This window comes from Pectinophora gossypiella, chromosome 13, assembly GCF_024362695.1.
Source record: "Pectinophora gossypiella chromosome 13, ilPecGoss1.1, whole genome shotgun sequence".
Lineage (NCBI taxonomy): Eukaryota > Metazoa > Arthropoda > Insecta > Lepidoptera > Gelechiidae > Pectinophora > Pectinophora gossypiella.
The window spans coordinates 13,155,011-13,175,269 of NC_065416.1; the positions used below are offsets into that span (position 1 = coordinate 13,155,011).

At 38.7% G+C, this 20,259-nt stretch overlaps 1 protein-coding gene across 1 annotated transcript in view; it reads right to left on the reverse strand.

The window, feature by feature from the left end:
* LOC126372093 (von Willebrand factor A domain-containing protein 8) overlaps nucleotides 1–20,259 on the reverse strand; it is a 240,443-nt gene that overhangs the window by 214,182 nt on the left and 6,002 nt on the right. The window lies entirely within an intron of this gene.

A 20,259-nucleotide genomic window follows, 5' to 3' on the forward strand; every position in this document is an offset into this window, starting at 1 on the left:
ATTGACCGCGCGATCTATTATAATTATCTTTGGGGAACGTAGCTTGGAAAGTCCCTCATTGTATACATAATATAACATAAACAGCCTATATACGTCCCACTGCTGGGCACAGGCGTCCCCTCAACCAACCGGAGGGGGTATGGAGCATACTCCACCACGCTGCTCCAATGCGGGTTGGTGCAGGTGTTTTTACGGCTAATAGCCGGGACCAACCGCTTAAAATAGCCTCCTTTTTCGGACAATCAAGTGATTCAAGCCTGAAAAGTCCTTACCCAACAAAGGACAGTCTCACAAAGCGATTTCGACAATGTCTCCATCGGGAATCGAACCCGGACCTCCAGATCGTGAGCCTAACGGTCGTTAGAGCGTAAGCTCTAGTGGTTACACTAGACCACGGAGGCATAAGCATGAAAGATAAATTAATGATTCATCGGTGCAAAGATGCCGGGGATCGAACCGGCGGCGCTCCCCGTCTGCCTAACTGAAGATCGCAACATAATTGATCTTTATTGTATTATTGTTTTCTAGAAATGCAATATCATTTTGTACGGAATTTCGCAGAGGATTTCTACTAGTTAGCGAGAAGCGCGCTCCAGTAGTCAGAATCGCTAATTAATCTTCTCATAACATTTAATATTATTTTTAATACAGATTATCAGCAACATTTTTCTGTGAAAAGATGCGTGCATAGGATTATATATGAAGTATTTTCATTGCTAATTAGGTACTTGACTGGGTCAAAGATAAAATAAAATGCTAATCTACAAATAGAAACCAGTCTAAGATAGATAAATCAGTCTCATTTTATTTTTCGACGTATTTTCGAATTATATTCATGAATTAAGTAACAATGAGTACGACGTTTGACCGCTTATATTGATGACGTCACAGGACAGTATTTCCGTACAAACTCCAAAGAAAATTTTCGTTTTGACGTTTCGTAAATAGTATCTCATTTGATTAGGTTGGCAAAGTCTATTGGTGTAGATAGTAGAGACCCTACTTTTTGCCCTGACGGCCTTCTAGTGCCTGTATTGCGTTAGATAGATTTTTTCTTTTCACTACATATAGTATAATATAAAGTCGCTTTTTCTGTCCCTATATCCCTATGTGCGCTTAACCTCTCATCTGCCGGAACGCGGATCTCGACCAGACACAATGTAAAATCTATTGTGTCTGGTATCTCGGCAGATGAGTGGTTAAATCTTTAAAACTACGCAACGGATTTTGATGAGGTTTTTTTAATAGATAGAGTGATTCAATAATAACATCCATTAAATAGTGGAGACATACTGTTATTTTTGAGGTTATTAATGTGATGTCGTAAATAATTTATTTTTTTTCCTCAGCATTACACCCGAGCGAAACCGGGGCGGGTCGCTAGTTTCTTATAAAGATAATAAGTACAATCATACATAAATCCACGCCTATTTCCTACCGCGGTAAGCAGAGGCTATGAAATTATATTTGCTTTGCTCTGACACAGTTCTCTTGTACTCAATCTTTCCTACTCTTTTCTCTTCACCTTTCTTTGTTTCTTATTTCTTAAATAGTTTATTATACAGGGTGTTAGTGATAATCAAGTGGAATTTTCCATCGCAAAAGTATGGAACGGAAAATAATTTTAAAAAACACTAACATTTTAGAATCATGGTCTGAATTATCCCCCTTAGTATTTGTTACGATGTCACTAACACCCTGTATACTCGTGCTAAGCATGGAGAGCGTGTTAATCGACCCGGGTGGGCTGATAACGGTAAGCGCTGAATGATAGAAATTATCGACCACGCCGGCGGTGTTGGTACCGGGGTCCTCGGCGAGGAATGGGTAAGTATACTGTACACTTCTGCCTATCCCATCAGGGATGCAGGCGTGATGCTGTCTTTTATTTGCAATCAAGGTAATGTATGTAGGTAATGGTGCAGTAATGGAGTGTATTATATTCGATATTAACCGAAACTTTTATTTCGGATTTGGTTACGGCTACGGATGATTTTTTATATCGGATATCCGATAGTTTCGGTTACGGTTACGGAGCTCCAACATCCCTGGTGTAAGTTTATAGGTAAGTAAGCATATTATTTTACTTATTTATTCTTAGCTATTTTTTTGTAAAGTATTAAGATAAATAAGAAGAAATAAATAGTAAGTAATAGCATAGTTGTAGTGAAGTAGTAAATTAAAATATGGACAAAGGCAAAAGCGAAGAGTAAAGCTTTTACTATGTCGTACCTTTATCTTTTTACCCAGACCGGTATTACATTTTGTTTCAATAACCTTATTGCAAAGGCAAGAAAGATGCAGCGTACCAAAGAAAACATGTTAATCTTTTCAAAGAAGAAACTCAATTTATTTTCCGTGCACGAGACATTAGATGCGATGGATATTACGAGGTAATTATGTTACTAAGCGTTCGATTTTAAAATCTCCTCATCACTAATTTAAGAGCCACGCTCTTGTCTGTGTGAGGGCTCCCACAGATAGACACGACACGAGACGTCGCGGTCGCGTCGCATACAACTATGCGGCGTCGTTTCACGATACGACGTCGCGTCGTGGTAACGTGTCTATGCACGATACGACATCGTGACGAACTCGACATCGTGAAACTCACGATGCAATCCTGCGCAGTTGTTATTAGAAATTCAAAGATGACGGATGATGAAAATGGGTGGATCCAGTATCTTCTGAGTATCTGTCTTTTCTTTCATCGTGTTGTTATTAACAGAAGAAGCAGAATGTGTCTTTTTTATTTATTTATTCACAAAGTGGTATTATAATATTTACAATAACAATAGTCTCGCCAAACTGCAGAGGCAGTTTGTTGGCAAGCATGCACTCGATAAGGGCAGGAGGATGGATGAGACCTGTCGTGTGGGTTGTGAGGTGGATCAACAACCTCATCTACCCTAGTGTCAGGGTTATTATTGACCCGCCAAAGGCCCCTGAAATGACTCATGCAACGACTACTTACTAACATCACTAAGTAGTAACCGGGACCAGCGGCTTAACGTGCCTTTCGAAACACGGATCATCTTACTTTCGGACAATCATGTGATCAGCCTGTAATGTCCTAACCAAACTAAGGATCACAAAGTCATTTTTGTGATATTCCCCACCGGGATTCGAACCCGGGACCTCCGGATCGTGAGCCTAACGCTCAACCACTGGACCACGGAGGCCGTTTTAACATTAGGAATGCAATAACCATATTTATGTTATCTTTAAGAAGAAGAAAAGAAGAGAAGATGAGACAGAGAGGAGAAGAGAGTTTTTTTGAGAAGTATATCAGGATCGAAGCAAATGTTGATGAAATGTAATTCCATAGTCTCTGCTTACCGCGGTGGCAAATAGGCGTGAGTTTATGTATGTATGTCATCATCATCACCAGCCCATTAACGTCCCCACTGCTGGGGCACGGGCCTTCCCTGTGGATGGATAGGGAGATCGGGCCTTAACCCATCATGCGGGCCCAGTGCGGATTGATGGTTATTAACGACTGCTAATGCAGCCGGGACCAACGGCTTAACGTGCCTCCCGAAGCACGGAGGAGTTCGAGATGACAACTTTTTTTGTGGTCACCCATCCTATGACCGGCCTTTGCGAAAGTTGCTTAACTTCTACAATCGCAGACCGAGCGCGTTTACCGCTGCGCCACCGAGCTCCTCTGAGCTCCTCTGAGAGCTGTATGTATGTATCTTATCTTTATTCTGTGGTCAATGAGATTAGTCCGAATATATTAATGGACATCGTATTATAGTGTGCGTTGATAAATACAGTAGTAATTTAACGAAGTGCTATCCAGAACACCCATAAATGCAATATGGTATTGATTTTAGCTTACCTCTAAAGGGAATGGTGAATTTATCAAACATGTAGCCCGGAGACAGCTGTTTCATTTCAATGACGATATATGTAAAGTAGTTAAAATACATTATTTAGTTAGTAGTGAGTTAATATCAAGTGGAATTTTCCGTCGCAAAATTCACGATTTTTTTAGTTTTTTTTTTTAAATTATTTTAAATTCTTTATTTTTGCGACGAAAAATTTCACTTGATATTAACTCAGATTTTTTTTGACGTTATTGTAGATTTGCCGCAGATGGCATTAACTACTTGCCCGGAATATTAGCTCAGAATAATCAGCTGATTCATTCCTCTCAGTATTCGTTACGATGTCACTCCCCTCCTTATACTTACCCTTACTTACACCCCGTAAGTGACATCGTACAAGTACATACGGTAGCCATACAAGTAGGTATGGGTATTAGTGACACCGTAACGAATACTGAGAGGGGATGCTTCAGTCCATGATTCTGAGTTGATATCAAGGGGAATTTCCTGATGTTTTTAATTATTTTCCGTTCCATACTTTTGCGACAGAAGATTCCACTTGATATCAACTCAGAATCATGGTTTGAATCATCCCTCAAAGTTTTCGTTACGACGTCACTAACTCCATTTATATTAACTCACTAAGCCGCACACGAATTCCATGGTCCAGTGGTTGAGCGTTGGGCTCACAGTCCAGAGCTCTCGAGTTTGAATACCGGTGAGGACATGTCGTAAAAACCACTTTATGGTTCCTGGTTTGGTTAGGACATTACAGGCTGATCACCTGATTGATCCGTGAAGATGATCCGTGCTTCGGAAGGCACGTTAAGGCAGTCGGTCTCGGCTACTATTTACTTAAATAAGTAGGTATGTAGTCGTTATAACATGAGCCATGATTCCTTTGCCGGCTCGACAGTGACCCTGAGAATTAGGCGTTAACAGCGACTCTTGGCGAGTGGGTTGACGTCGCGTCTGTCGTTTGCTTGTACAGTTCCATACACAATTTTAATCGCGCTACATACAATGCAGGGCTGATGAAGGTTGCAAAACCTCCCCTTTTATATGATCGAAATATTATTTTGCGCCTCTCTGAATCTGAATCATATCATTAAATTATTTTCTGGTCCATACTTTTGCGGCGCAAAATTCCCCTCAGTAAATATAAAATTAACGCATTCCCCTCAGTGATCGGTAGGTGTCATTAACACCGTGTCATACACATCCCGGATACAGACATACACTACACATTGACGTTATCGTACATGCGCATCTGTATGTGACGTCTGAGGCCATACGATTGAAGACTAACGTAAGATTATACTGGGTGTTAGTGACATCGTAACGAATACTGAGGGGGTTGATTCAGACCATGATTCTGAGTTAATATCAAGTGGAATTTTCCGTCGCAAAATTCATGTTTTTTTTTAGTTTTTTAAAATTATTTTCAATTCTATACTTTTGCGATGGAAAATTCCACTTGATATTAACTCAGAATAATCAGATGCATCATCCCTCTCAGTTTTCGTTACGATGACACTTACACCCCGTACAAGTACATACGGTAGCCATATAAGTAGGTATGGGTGTTAGTGACACCGTAACGAATACTGAGGGGGATGGTTCAGACCATGATTCTGAGTTGATATCAAGTGGAATTTCGTGTCAAAAAATTCATGAATTTTTTTCTTTTCTTTTTAATTATTTTCCAATCCATACTTTTGCGACGGAAATTTCTACTTGATATCAACTCAGAATCATGGCCTGAACCACCCCTCAAAGTTTTCGTTACGATGTCACTAACACCCTGTATATAAATTATTATAAATCCTCTAACATAATGTTCATTCAATACGTCTCTGTGGTTACACACTCAAACGCAACATACACACACACCACACACACAATATTCCCTTACACAAACATACACATATTACTTACTACATACCTAATACTTCTATTGTTACATGTCCTTTTTATAACTTACAATTTTGTTGTATTTTCATCTTGATCTAATATCTTTTAAGATTGTTCTAAATGTTTTAGATTCTAAGATTTGTTATGTCCAATCTTTCTTAATATAATTTTTAACTGTATTATTCTACTAGTAAGTTAAGTTTCCACCGGACTTGATGTATAATTTTATTAATATTAAGCGAAAATTGTATCTCATTGAGCCACTGCGATACAGGGTGATCCCTAGTGCAGGGCTCGCTGTTAAAATGTTTAAATTGTACCTTGTTTGAATAATAAATAATTTTATTATTATTATTATAGATATGAGGGGGGGGGGTGGGGGGTGGGGGGGAACCTAGCTCAGCCGCTGGTGGGGAGTGGAGAGTTGCCGTTCTATACGTAGTATTATTCCTTATTCTATGACTGTGTATATATATTTCCTTTAAATAAAATAAAAAACATGATATTGACAATGTTTAATGCATACATCAGGGGGGTTAAACAGGCCACATCAAAGCATTTGTGACATTTGTGTGCAATGCGCACTTAATTTTATATGCGTAAATGTTGAGGAGCTCGGTGGCGCAGCGGTAAACGCGCTCGGTCTGCGATTGTTGAAGTAAAGCAACTTTCGCAGAGGCCGGTCATAGGATGGGTGACCACAAAAAAAAAGTTTTCATCTCGAGCTCCTCCGTGCTTCGGAAGGCACGTTAAGCCGTTGGTCCCGGCTGCATTAGCAGTCGTTAATAACCATTAATCCGCACTGGGCCCGCGTGATGGTTTAAGGCCCGATCTCCCTATCCATCCATAGGGAAGGCCTGTGCCCCAGCAGTGGGGACGTTAATGGGCTGATGATGAAATGTCAAAAAGCAATATTGCTTTTTCTAGATGAATTGCTTCGATGTGGTCTTTTGAATCCCCCAGTTCACATAAATTGGTGCTACGACCGGCCTCTATTTTGTTTCCGTTTCTCGAGTGGGCTCACGTGCCCAAAATTGCGTACTTTGAATATAATCTTGCGCGCCTTCTTGACGCGGCGCAAGCGCTGCAGCGTTTTTATCATCGGCATTACACGTAGGAATGAGTCATATTGGAAACCGAGACAAAATGCGGTGGTGACCGGCTGAACGGCTGTAAAAAAATATAATATATTTTTTTATTACAGTACCTATCTGTAAAACGCTGAAACGTGACCCTATACGCATGCGTGTGCGTGTGTGTCTCTCACTCTGTGTCACGAAGTGCTTATCAGGGGCGTTAAAAAGCCACATCGGAGTAATTCATCTCAAAAGCAATATTGCAATTTCATATTTGCGCATATAAAAGTAAGAACGTAATGCAAATTAATGTCAAATAGCAATATTGCTTTTCGATGTGGCCTTTTTAACCCGCCAGGTCTCATTCTTAGTTATCTTGTCTCATTTTATATGATACACATTAAAGTTGTTTATAAAAAAAAATTCTTGAAACTCGTTGACATTGAATTATAAATACCCGTAATAAAAGTACTTGTATTTTCCTTCGCTAATTAGCACTCTAACGGATTTACGTAAATACTTTAATGGAATAACAAAGGAGAAAATAAAAATTCTTGGTAAATTCCTTATCGGAAATTTAAATGGGTATAGTAGAGAGTTAGGTACTTAGCGCCCACGCTGGCTGATATTTAAGCCTTCTTATGTTGTAAAATATTTTGTTTATTTTATTGAATTTACTGTCTATGAAGGGAAGGTGAGAAAGGTTATTCTTTTATGATTTTATATCGCATAAGTAAGAGAAATAAATAATCATTTTTTATTTTCGGATACCACAGACACAGACAGATAGGTACATTACATTTAACACAGGACAGAAACCACACGGAAAATAATATAAAAAAATACTTAAAAAAGAATAATAATAAGTATTTAAAAATGCATCTGACGCATGACGGCCCGATAATCTGCATAATTATCACCTCGTTCAGCATAAGGCTGCATTACCCTAAAACAGTATATACTGCAGGGCCCGCAGAAAACCAGCGTCGAGATTCACGCCACCACTAAGGCAGGGTTTTCACTGACGCGGAGATGGGCGGAGAAGAGACTCTTTGAGGGAGCTGTTTAAAGACATAAATATACTGACGGTCGCAAGTCAATATATATATGAAAACATTATGTATGTACGTAAAAACTTATCTCTCCTTCCGAGAAACTGTGAAAGGCATACTTACAATACAAGAAATAAACATAAAATTGCTATTCAAAATTCTAGATTAAGTAAATTAAATTCATCTTTTTTGGGGTTATGTATACGTTTTTACAATAAAATACCAGATAATATTTTAAATTTGTCAGAAAATAAATTTAAAGCTCACGTGAAGCTTACTTTATGTAAAAAAGCTTATTATAAGATTAATGACTACCTAAATGATAAAAATGTCTGGTATTGAATGTGTTCCTCTAGTTATTAAATAACTTGTAATGTATATCCTCATTGATTTTTAAAAGATGTGTTGCTGTTGCAGTTTCTTGTCATTTCTTCTCCTCAGCCATAACACCTTGCGAAATGACGTAAATTCAAAAATGTTACATTGACCTTCAACAAGTTTATCCATGATAATTACGTTGAATAAATGGTTCTGATTTCTGATTTCTGATTTCAGAGCGGAGATGTGCAGGATTCGACCAATCGCCGTGAGGGAGTGAGTGACAGAGCGTCTTCGTTTTTCGCTCTCTCGAACGCTGTGATTGGTCAAATCCGCACATCCGCTCTTCTCCGCCCATCTCCGCGTTATGCGTGGAAACCCGGCCTTAGTCGTGGCGTGAATCACGACGCTGGTTTGGTTGATCCTGCAGTAAACTGTTTTAGGGTAAGGTTGCCAGTATAAGACCACAGAATAAAGAATAATACTAACCTGTACCCTACGTTTAGAAAGATAACTCTCCGCCCTGTACCAATTCCTATGCAGCGCCAAGCTAGATTTACTCCATTCCCTCTGGGTCTCACTTTCGTCTAAATAGCCGTAAGCCGCTAAGGAGTAAGAGCGAGCGTGCGGATTATCTGTCTCACTCGCACTTACTACAAAATACACACATAAAATGAATCTAAAACTAACAAAAGACGATTATGACATACCGTGTCTCGATGGTGCGTTGGAAGAGATTTACATTTGTACTTAAGCTTGTTTAATTCTGTGTCATTAACAAAACATGAACTCACGACTATATCCCAATGGGGGTAGTCAGAGGTACGTGCGTGTAACATGTCGACGAGCGATCGTTATTGAGAGCGATGTCCTCCCTGACAAGTCGATCAGGCACTTTCCACACTATTAATAAGTCTAGACAACTTTCTATTGAAAATGAAATTCACAAAATAACTTACACCATAACGTAAGCTCACGAGTATCCCAATTGGGGTAGGCAAAGGTTCATCCATGGCAAGATGAACTAAGAAGACACGATAATCAGAAGATACCTAGTCAAGGATCCGTAAGTACAATGCAATTTTTTAAGCTTTTTAGTTCGTTTAAGTACGAAACACTAAAATAGACGAATTTAACACAACATAAGACCACGACTATATCCCAATTGGGGTAGGCAGAGGTGTATCCATCGGAAGATGGACTAAGTACCCACGAGTCACCGAGATTTTAGTTAGACCAACGTGATAGGTGGTAAGCCGTATCGCGAAAAAATGCACTTAAGATAAATTAATAACACATTGGTGAAAGCACGGTAGCAAAGTTCGAACCGGCGGCGCTCCCCGTTTGAGAAGCAAGTCGCTGTACCACAGAACCACAGAGTAACTATGTAATAAATATATAGATATAAATAAAAAAAACAATACATTTACAAACTGTGATGTAGGTAATGACGAGGTCAGGTGTGGCGGGTGGCATGCCGAATAAGAGGACCTCCATGCCATATAAAGGACCTCCGTGCCAAATAAAACGACCTCCGTGCCAAGTAAAAGGACCCCCGTGCCAAATAAAAGGACCTCCGTGCCAAGTAAAAGGACCCCCGTGCCAAATAAAAGGACCTCCGTGCCAAATAAAAGGACCTTACCCAGCTTATGTCTGCGCTCATCTACGCGCGCTTTCACGTGCCTTGCTTTGGCACGTGAACGGAAAAAAACGACAGCTGTTTGTTCGCAAACTCTGAAACCTTACATACTTACCTATTTCGCTACAGAATTTTACAAAAAAAATAAGAGAATATATATAACATTTTAGTTGTTAGGAAATTTCGACTTTTGCAGGTTTCCACGAGTTTGTTTTTTTCTAGACATAAAGAACGTTTGCGTGTTTCGAAATTTCATTCTCAAATAGGTAGCGACAGTTGCTTAATATAAAAGATTTCTTATGACTTCCTATTCAAGTGCCTACAGTTGTTGCTTCAACGTTAGGTAAGTAATGTTTAATAACTTCCATGGTCCAGTGGTTGGGCGTTAGTCTCACGATCCGGAGGTCCCGGGTTCGAATCCCGATGGGGAAATATTACAAAAATTACTTTGTGATCCCTAGTTTGGTTAGGACATTACAGGCGGATCACCTGATTGTCCGAAAGTAAGATGATCCGTGCTTCGGAAGGCACGTTAAGCCGTTGGTCTCGGTTACTACTTACTGATGTAAGTATGTAGTAGTTCATCTTACGATGGTGTTATTTATTTTGTGAATTTAATTTCAATGGAAAGTTGTCTAGACTTATTAATAGTGTGGAAAGTACCTGATCGACTTCAGGGAGGTCATCGCTCACAATAACGATCGCTCCTCGAAGCTAATAATAGACTAAATAGACTTTAACACTAGGTCAATATAGTAGCGCTAAGACTACGTTCACAAGACTTATATTTCCCGGTAAGTGTGAGAGATTTTATTGAATGTGGTAGTTTTTTGACTTCTTTTTATAGTGACATCGTAACAAATACTGAGGGTGATTTTGACCACGATTCTGGGTTTTCTGGTGCTATGTAATTGCTATTTAGCAATAAGGCCGCCGATTGTACTTCTCTTGTCACATTTGTAATTGTTTTTAGTGTTGTGTTGATATGTGCAATAAAGCGCTTTATATTATTTATTGCGCGCTATTATATTGTATTGTATTGTAATGCAATGCAATACAATACAATACAGTGCAGTGCAGTGCAATGCAATGCAATACAATACAATACAATACAATACAATACAATACAAAAAACAATTGTATTGTATTGTATTCTGGCACACTAACTTCTTGCTTCTCAAACGGGGAGCTCCGGTTTGAGCCCCGTTACCGGACTTGCACCAATGAGTTATTAATGTATATTACGTGTAGTTTTAACTCACAGTTGGATTCCATTATAGACGACGATACGGCTCACCAAGTTGGTCTAACAGAGAGCAGTGAGGTGTGGGTACTTATTTCATCTTGCGATGTACAGTCATGAGCAATATAATGTACCCACTTTAGGACACTGTCGTACTAACATATTTGACATTTAGTGAGACTTACAGTTCAATTTGTCAAAAAAGTTATTGTGACATGGTACCAAAGTGTATACAGACCGTACCTCTGACTGTCCATAGCATAGTCGTGTGCTTATGTTATGATTCGAAAATGGAATGAACCCACTTACGATTAGTGGGTCCAGTCTTCTTGCCCATGAAGTAGGCGCACTCAGCGGCGTCCATGTAGCAGTGGTTTTGATACATGCGGGACGGCACGTCAGCCATACCCGTGTGCTGGGCGCATAGTGGCTCGTATATCTCCGGACACGCCTGCAACATACGGAATATTCGCCAGCAGCATTAGCATAGAACAAGGAATAATACTACGTGTAGAATAGCAACTCTCCGCTCCCCACCAGCGGCTGAGCTAGGTTTACCTTAACCCCTCGGTCTTACTTTAGTCTTCAATCTTATTGGCGTCAGACGTCACACACCGATGTGAAGGAAAACATCGTAAGGATACCCACATTCTCGAGAAATGCATTTACAGAGGTATGTGACCTAACCTGTATTGGGCTGGTTTTCCTTTCGCGGGTTGGAAGGTCAGACAGTCAAATCTCCAAGTTATGTAAGCGGACCCTGTGAAAAACAGGATAATGCTAGGGGGATGATGATGATGATGTATGTAGACTTGTATATTGTATGTAGAGATGTATATTTGTTCTAAAATATAAAACTTACAGATTAAGAGCCACGCTCTTATCGGTGTAGCATTCTCCATGCTACTTTTTTAGAGAAAAATAGGGCAGTGGTTTCCCATTTGCCTTCGCATGTTTTATGAGCAAATAAATAATTTCAATTGGTAGAAATCTTCTCCTTCTGTCGTGTGGGTTGTGAAGTGGGTTACCAACCCTATCAACCCTGGTGTCAGAGTTACTATTGAGCCGCCAAAGGCCCCTGACATGGCTCATGTAACGACTACTAACTTACATTAAGTATGTACTTAATAGTCCGCCGTGTGCCGTTTCAATTGATAGAAATTAATTATGTTAATGGTGTATTTACCATTGGACACCGATGTTGGCAATCCCTCAGAAGGGGTAGATGATATTTATCAGCGGTTTTCGAGGTGTCATTGACACGAGCCGGCGGCCGTAGCGGTATGTAGGCGTTAGTAGGTCCCATGTGCTTGATCAGCATACGTCGAGTGGTAGAGTTCATTTCGTTAGTAATGTTTAAAATTGGCAAAGGCGATTCAAAAGTTGACGTGAAAAAGTCTTCAATAGTCCTGTTAGGGTTTTTAACGTTCGGCGCGTGGACAATTAGTAATATTTTTGATTTGAAATCCGGCAAATCCCAACCTTCATCAGTCGGTGTTTTATTGTCTTGGCCGTCTGTCTGATGTCGGATATTTTCTATATCTTTTTGTCTTTCTGGTTTAACAGATTGATTTGTTTTATCGCAATAATAGTGTTCCGTTTCAAAAAATGTTTCGTTCATTTTGCAGTTGAACTTCCAAAGGTCGCATTTATTCAGGAACATCCTCACTTTAAACCCACCCTCGTGTTGTTTGAGACCGCACACGACTGCATTATCCGTTTCTGTTGAACATTTAATGTCAGCGCAAGGGTAGTAAGGGTATTCAAAGCCCTCTTCTGTGCCCGATATGTCTTCACAATTTCTCATATTAGCAACGCTGTAAGCTGAAAATCATACGTACTATTAACCCAGCCGCGTCTGCATGACAACCGCGCCGCGAATTATATGGAGCGCTTCGACCAATAGCCGTTTGACGTCCATCTACGTAGATAGCATTCGTATCGTTTATTGGTCCAAGCGCTCGATATAATTCGCGCCGCGCGCGGCGCGGTTGCCATGAAGTCCCGGCTGGGGGTTAAAATGGCCAAATCGGAGCAATTAATCTAAGAAAGCAATATTGCAATACAATACAACAAATGCATTTGATTTGATTTGATTTTCATCCTAGGAAACTACCCAATTATTGATTAAGTACATTTTACAATCGTCTCAATGCGCGGTAAGAATTAGATCTGTCAAAGTACGTAAGCTAGTGTTGCGACGTTTATGAGTAAGTATAGTGATGTATCAGTTGATATTAGGTTGATCGATTCTTTTCTATAAAACAATACATACATAAATCACGCCCGTAATCCCTAATGGGGTGGCCAGAAGTACAGGTAATCAAAGAAAACTTGCAGCCACTGTTTATACGAAGTCCTAAGATGGATAATTATGATGATCCTCAATGGCGGCCCTAGGGCGATGCGAGCGGTGCGATCGCGCCGGGCGCTGTTTTAGGGGGGGGGGGGGGGGGGGGTGCCAAAATCAGCCAAAGCGGGCCACCCTGGCTGGCAGCCCCGGATCTACAGGGGAGTAACTGGATTGGGCACACCTGCCATGCGAAGTAGACCTTTTTAACAGCCACATGAAACTAATACATTTGATGGGTGGCCGTAAACGACATTTTTAAAAGATCTTGTTATTAATAGGTATATTTCGGTGAACAGCCTCCGTGGTCTAGTAGTTACAGCGTAAGGCTCACGATCTGGAGGTCCGGGTTCGATTCCCAATGTGGACATTGTCGAAATCACTTTGTGAGACTGTCCTTTGTTTGGTAAGGACTTTACAGGCTTGAATCACAAGATTGTCTGAAAAAATAAGATGATTCCACGCTTCGGAGGGCACGTTAAGCCGTCGGTCCCGGCTATTAGCCGTAAAACACCTCCACCAACCCGCATGGTGAAGCATGCTCCATACCCTCTCCGGTTGATTCAGGGGAGGCCTGTGCCCAGCAATGGCACTTATACAGGCTGTTTATGTCATATGTTAGTGTAGTAGTAAATAAAAATGGCGTACCAACATTGTTATTGTCTTGAGCTCCACAACCGTACTTTAAAAGTTCACAACGGTTTTTGAATATTCTATAATTGAATTTTCCGTTTTCAATTCTACCACCACAAACTTTACCATAAACGGAGTCATTTACGTCGCACTCTTTTATTTCGGCACAGAAAGTGTCCAGTAGACTTTCCTTCTCTGCCCACGTCATGCTTAAGAAGATAAACAGTGTCAATTGCATCGATATCATGATTTCATGACTTTCTCAAAAAAATTACAAGTCACGCAGATTCGGGACATCTGTAGAGGCGTGGGCTTCAAATACTCTCACAGCAACGAGACATCGAAAGAGCGATTAAATAGACTTACCTAATTAGCATTTTAGTGTTGCAATTTAATGACAAGTACTTATATCGATTTTATAGCTAATTGTTTTACTCAATAACATCAAATCGAATCAAATATACATTATTGCGCAGAACTAAATTTCAACAATCAGGCGTAACACATGAATACAGTACAATTTACGCGCGGCCTTTTTGCTCTAGAGTAATTTCCTGAAGCATTTCTCTTTTTTGCTTTTTTTTCTTAACATGTCTATAATGAGTTATAAAGTTTTCACTACACACACACAGTTGATTCCACCATTATAGACGGCGATACGGCTCACCACCTAACACGTTGGTATAACAGAAAACTCGGTTAGGTGTGGGGTGCTTAGTTCATTTTGTGATGGATGTGCCTCTGACTACCCCAATTAGGTTATAGTCGTGAACTTATGTTATGCCTATAATGCCGACGAAAACAGTTAATTCTTCAATGACCAATTACTTTGGTCATTAATTGACAGAAATGTCATTTATTATTGATTTTAGTTTAGTGTACCTATTTTTTCTTTACCACCAACCCGCAGTGGAGCAGCGTGGTGGAGTATGCTCCGTACCCCCTCCGGTTGATTGAGGGGAGGCCTGTGCCCAGCAGTGGGACGTATATAGGTTGTTTATGTATTTTTTATTTAATTACTAATATGGAGATTCGAGGCCTTTGAAAATGTGGTGTTGGAGGAGGACGGAAAGAATAAGTTAGACTGAAAGAGTTACTAATGAGGAAGTGCTAGTAAGAGTAAGGGAAAAGAGGCAAATATTGAGAGCTATTGAGGATAGAAAAGGATAATTGGACACTTAATAAGACACGACGAATTTATTAAAAACATCATAGAAGTGAAGCTACAAGGAAAGAGAGGAAGGGGAAGACCAAGAAGAGCTTACATGGAACAGATTAAAGAGAAGGCGAACGTCGTGTCTTATAAGGAAGTGAAGGAATTGTTCTTTGATAGACAAGAATGGAGGATGCTACACCGACAAGAGCGTGGCTCTTAAATTAGTGATGACTAATATGGACACAGAGATCAGAGGCTTTACTTTTATTTAGTCATCTGTTTATGTTATTTATTTATTCAAAGTAACAATATTAACTCTTCTTAATAAAGATACGGTATTGCATAAACCTATCGACAGGCTTTTTTGCTTTTTTTCTTCTAATTGTCTATCGTCACATAATTGAAGGGATGGAGAGTTCCCTAAAATTGGGTTGGAAGTTTGTACGGAGCATTCCGCAATTTTAAGGTAGAAAGGTAAAAATTGGTATACGGACTATTTGTGACTTAATAAAAAATAGTGCATAATTTTTTTTTAAAGAGGGGGAGAAATTTTATATGGGACGTTTTGCAGTTTTCTAGGTAGGAAGCTAAACATTGGTACATTAGGGACCGTGTTATCCCGAATGTAACACGAGCGAAGCCGCGGGCTTAAGCAAGTTCTATATTAAAACCGAAAATTGAGACACACTAATGCTCACTATTATAATCAGCAGACTTCAGCCGGCAATGTCAAGTGATAGTTCGACGAAGTGATTTTTGTCACACGTGTCCGGACCGGAAATCGAACCCGGGATGTCCGGATGGTAAGCCCAACGCTCAACTATTGGACGGCGGCTATCGCATGCCATGGTAACGCCATCTAAAAGTGCCGGTAAAATTCCGAAATAAACGTGTATTGAAGAACGATTCAGGCTTTTACCGTCATTACACGTGGGCTATAGAATAAAAAGGGATATTTATTTTATTTATCTTCACTCCTTTTATTTTTAAAACAAAAAGCTTCCTCCCGTCCCATTCATTAACCATTCTAAATTCATACCATAAACATTTTTTTATTTGGTTTTTTTGTTCGTAGGACAGGCAAAGACATATCATCAAATCCCCATTCATTATCCTTCCCGATCCTTCCACAGTCAATTCCATAGTACGAGTACATATTTTATTTCTTACTTTCTTATCAATCTTTACGTTCTATTCCACTCATTTTCCTACATAGGTACAGTCATGAGTATCAATATAGTATTTATTTTGGTGCCCTGTCACATGTCTTTTTTTGGTAAATTACACTGTAAATCTCACTACATTTCAAATGTGTTAGTGCGACAGAGTCCTAAAGTGGGTGGTACATTACATTGCTCATGCATGACTGTACGGTCACGAGTACTAATATGTACCTATACACTTTGAAACCATGTCACATTAACTTTTTTGACAATTTAAACCGTAAGTCTTATTAAATGTCAAATGTGATAGTGTGACAGGGTTCTAAAGTGGGTACACGATATCGCTCATGACTGTACATGGTAAATTTTATGATTTACCGTATCCGTTCTGTTTGCCGTTTGAGCTTGTGGGTAGTTCTTCGAACACCTGAAGTCAATATCACTACTAGAAACACAAATATCTTAGAATCTAATATCTTTTTTCATTTTTTGTTATAAATCCACATTTTTTAATTATTAACATTGGTTTTCTAAGTCTAATTACGTAATAGGTAATAATGAATGCCAAAAAAATTGTTGACAAATGTAGACCACCTTATGATCATTGTAATGAACATCCTGCTTGCTGTAATTGATGCTTGATGCTTTTTGTAATTGTTTTGTGAAAAAATTAAGTGATGTTATTGTCTTGTCTTTGTGTGTGGCGTCCTTTTATAATAAACAATTTCTATTCTATTCTATTTATTCTATATATACATAAAGCTTATTAGGTACGTAGTTTAAATAAAAGACAGATCTAAAAAAGCCAAAAAGCATTTCTTTTTTTCTACTTATATATAATTTTAAGCAAGAAAATCGCAATAATAAATGCATGCGACATTTTATGTGTACAAATTCCATAGTAATTTCTTGTTTTGACGTTTAGTAAAAAGTAACTGATTTGACTAGTTGGAAACTACCCTATTATCAAATATCAAATAACTTGTCAATAATCAATCTTCAATTTTAAAAGAAACATTTTTTTTTATTCTTTCTTTAAAAAACCTTTCTTTAATCATTATAATACCTCCAGTAATACGAACTGTTGCTATTAAAGATCCCTGTTTAAAAACTGGTTCAAAAGGGATCATTTTTGCATGCATTTGGATCATTTTACACACAAAAATGTACACCGACGGTGACTATGGTAGGCCTATTTAGTATGATGTTTTTATTTTCTCATAATAGCACTTATTCGTGCTCCGCGTGACCAGAATGAAGATCCGATGGTGTAATAAGTACCTAGTTTGCATTCGACAAGAGCTGCGGGTTCAAATCCCGTACGAATCAAAAGTGTCGATGTTTACTTTTATCGGTAGCCACATCACACCTAAGCGAGTTTCCTGTTAGATGGGTCTAATAGGAAACTCGTGATAGAGCCGTATCGCCATCATTTATACGCACTGATTTGCCTTTTTCGAGAATGTTCCCACTTTGGGAACGTTTGGGAACATTCTCGACAAAAAACACAAAAGTTATATAAAAAGTAGTGATGTTCCGAATATCCGTATCCGTATCCGCGGATATTCGAGATAAAAGAAAAATCCGTATCCGTGTCCGTTACTTTTCACGCGGATCTTTTACGGATCTTTTTCAGGTGATTATGTAGAATTATTAAATAAAAAGCTATAAAATTCCACTCAGGTTGTTTTTATTTCTTAAAATCAAATATTTGGCACCTTTATATTGCAAAAAAAATAGATAGATAGATCTTTATAATGAAAGCAAGATAAAATATCACTTTTATAACAATGAAATAACTAAAACTTTAATCTTTTTTTTTAAGAAAATAAAGATCCGTATCCGTATCCGCGGATCTTTACACTAAATATCCGTATTCAGATCCGTATCCGCGGATATACATTTTTAACGATCCGGCACATCACTAATAAAAAGTACTTTATTACCTAACCTTTAGGCAGATAAGACCGGAGTACGAGGAAGAACAATTTTTAAAAGAAGAGCAGCCAGTGTCCTTACTATTAAAGAGTTTTTACAACGGGAACATTCCCTCTTTGGAAACATTGAAACTGATTTTCGTGGAGCAATAATAATAATGAATACTGGTCGAGCAGGCGCCATAGTCCCCTATACCTAGTATACCAGTCCAATAGTCCAGTTGCGATTTGTGGCGAGCTGTTGAGGAGTGAGACCACGGAGCTGAGATCCCCTGAGAGTCGGTCAGGTTATCCGTCTCCGGCTTGCTTTTACTGGCCGGCCGGATTGGACCCCAGCGGGGGCTGCAGGACTCTCACCTCTGGCTTAGCCCTCATTGGCCGTCTAGAGTGGGGCGTTAGAGCTATACGCTTGCAGGATGGAAATGAAAGATGCATAAGTCGCGAGTAGGTGAGGCGGGGAAAGCGGAGTAGGTACTCCTCTCGACTCCCTGAACTGTTCACAGCCATGTTGCTGCCTTGCTGTCCTGTCGCATCGGCATAGGTGGCCTATCCGGTAAGTTGCGGGTCACTATTTGCTTATTGTATCCTTAGACCCAGTATCCCGATCCACCAACCCCTAATCCTTTAAAAGCCCAGTTCCCTATGTTACCATAATTTGCAATAGAGCGTTTTCAAAATTAAGTGTACTACGTCTGAATTTTAGCTATAATTAAAAATATGACATTGTTGGAGATATTTTGATTTAGATATTATTAAGATACGCGATAGTTTATGAAATTATGTGAAGTTGTTAACAGATTAATCTATTTTACGAAAAATTATTAAATTATAGGGCGACGGGCGAAAAAAATGTCAGTTTTGCGACTATCTTAAAAAATAATTGGTCTGTAACTATAAGAAAGATATAAATATGATTTTAGTTGTGTTATGAAGATTACTAAAGATATTTTATGAAAAAAATATATACATAGTCATAAAATCTATAAAACACGAAATATGCTAGTTTTTCGTTCGGTTTTGTCACAGCTGATACCAAGGCAACCATTATATTTACGATTTAATTTCGAATATTAGTTTAATAAACAAAGTAATTATTGTGATACCGAATATTAAAATCATTTTAATAAATAATAGAAATTATTAGCAACTCTCCATATTGAAAATTAGAAAAATGTAAGAATTTCTTCGTCGCAAAATGAGGGACTGTCGCAAAACTGACATACGAATTTTTCTAAGGGTGGGCTCACACAGGAGAAAACCGAACCCAAAAATGTAAGTGAATAAAATAAAAGATATACTTACACAAATTTTAAGTTTTTAATCAAATAATTATCAATTCTTAATGGGAACAGTATTTTTGAAAATCAAGATTACTTAGTTTAACAAATAACAAACTTGTCTTCTTTTTTCAGCTTCTTCTTCATTCATTTCAGATATTTTTTTCTTCTTCGATTTTATTCTTTGTAAATTTTTTAACCTTTGGGCGTTTAATTTCTCGGGATTTTCTTTTTTCAATTTTTCTCTATATCTCCGAGACCGTTCTGCACTAGTTAGTGGCATTGTTAAGCCTAAAAAATTTAAACCTTTTCAGTATATAGTCTCAGCTTTATAGTGTCGGTTTTGCGACTTTACTAGTCAGCCTGTAGGTCACAGGGAAAAATGTCGCAAAACTGACGTGACGCTCTGTTCCCATTTTTTATTCAAACCGATATTTAAAAGGAAAAAAAATACCTAATCTTGTCACCAAATGTAAATAATTTTGCATTATAATATAGTTCATCTTCTGAATAAATTAATAAAATATAACTCACCTGAATCTGATTTTATATCGTCTCAAACCCGACAGATAAAATTTTGACGGCCGTGGAATACCAGAAAACACGTCTCGCGTCTCGAAATATATTTTGTCACTAGTCTTTTTTTAAATGGCGACCGGTAAATTAAG